Genomic DNA, 1,839 nt, shown 5'->3' with positions numbered 1-1,839 from the left:
ATTATATTACCGTCGCACCACTCTTAAAACGACCACTAAAAGGATCTGGAAAAGGACCCAAATCTCTCAAACTGTCTCCGAGACTATTTTGTTTCAAATCGACTTTGTTTATAGACTCAAATGGGCCAAGCTATTTCGCTAAAGAAAACTCAGAGATTTCTTTCGGTAGGGGAGGCACAAGAAGAACCAAAAGAAGCAGAAACTGGAAAAGCTGAGGGTTTAGATAGAATGGATAATAAGGATATATTTGTGAATGATAGTAAGGCTCCGAGCAAAGTAGCAGAAATTGAGCGATCTGCTTTAGACGAACAACATGAGTTAAACAGAGATATCACTTTCGAGGAGGTAGTTAGAGAAGGCAAGAGGCTGGGAAAAAGGTAGAATTTTTCCGCTGCATAAAGGCGGTGACGAAGAATCGAAAGAAAACTATAGAGATTTGTCATTACTAGATGTTCGTTATAAAATTTTGGCTTCTATTCTGAATGTGAGAATTAGAGAAAGGATAGAAAGAAACGGTTTATATAAAGGAAAGTCAAGCCGAATTCAGAAAAAAAAGAGCAACTAGAGATCACATATTTGTGCTCAATTCACTTATAAACAACAAACTTAAACGAGAGGGTGGGAAATTGTATGTGGCCATTGTAGATTTTAAGAAAGCCTTCGATACAGTCGACAGGAAAATTCTCATAGACAAATTGCAGAATCTGGGAATTAGAGGTAGAATGCTGAAGATGGTCGAGGCAATTCTTAGTAAAACGGCAAACGAAATAATAACTGGGGAAGGAATTTCGGATAGCTTTAAAACAACTAGAGGCGTAAGGCAAGGTTGCCCATTAAGCCCCACTCTATACAATATTTTCACAGAAGACTTAGAAGAAGGGTGGGAAAAAAATAACTTAGAAGGAACAGTAATAGAACAAACGAAAATATTTGGAATCAAATTTGCTGATGATCTAGCCGCGGTAGCAGATACTTCCGAGGGTCTCAATGAAATGCTGAAAGAATTAGTAAAATATGTGAATGAAAAGAAGTTAGAAATAAATATTAATAAAACTAAAGTAATGATATTTAGCAAAGGGGTAGGGAAAAGGCAGGAGAATCTTGAAGGATTGAAGGAGAAGAACTTGAAATGGTGGACTGCTATAAATATCTAGGATTTTGGTTCTCGGCAGGAGGAACGTATACTAAGCACATCCAAAATATGGTAGAAAAAGCGCGAAGAGCCACAAATGCTGCATAGGGGGTTATGAAAAGGGCAAATATAAGTAAACTAGGAAAAAGGTTATATTTGATGGATACATTGGTAATAGCAGGCAGTTTATATGGAGCAGAAATTTGGGGATGGGAAAGAAGAGAAGAAATCGAGAAGCTGCAGGGAGGGTTTATAAAAATAGCAATGCGACTAAATAGAAGCACCCCAGGCTATATCTGGAGGTTCGAATCTGGAAGACACAGTTTAGAAATGGAAGCAAGGAACATAGCAGGAAACTAATTGCTAGAAATCATGGACATGGAGGAAAATAGATGGCCAAAAATTTGCTTAAAAGAGGAACTACGGGGGATTTCAAACAAGAATCCTTCCAAATGGGGAGCAAAACTTAAGAAAGCATTTAGACAGGTCGGAGATGGGGAATCATTAAATTGGATTTGGAAAGGGATAAGAAAGGAGGTGAAAAATAAGCTAGCAGGAGCAAAAAATATGAAAATAATTCAGGAAATACAGTCGGACTGGGGAAAGTTAGATACAGTCTGTCAAGTTAAAGCGTGGGTGGCTTTACTCGCAGTCGGTAAGGTGTATCGACATGATTTTGGTGTCAAAATATTAAGAAGAGCTCCCTC

This window comes from Belonocnema kinseyi, chromosome 7 (assembly GCF_010883055.1).
Source record: "Belonocnema kinseyi isolate 2016_QV_RU_SX_M_011 chromosome 7, B_treatae_v1, whole genome shotgun sequence".
In the NCBI taxonomy this organism is placed as follows: domain Eukaryota; kingdom Metazoa; phylum Arthropoda; class Insecta; order Hymenoptera; family Cynipidae; genus Belonocnema; species Belonocnema kinseyi.
This window is presented reverse-complemented; position numbering follows the sequence as displayed.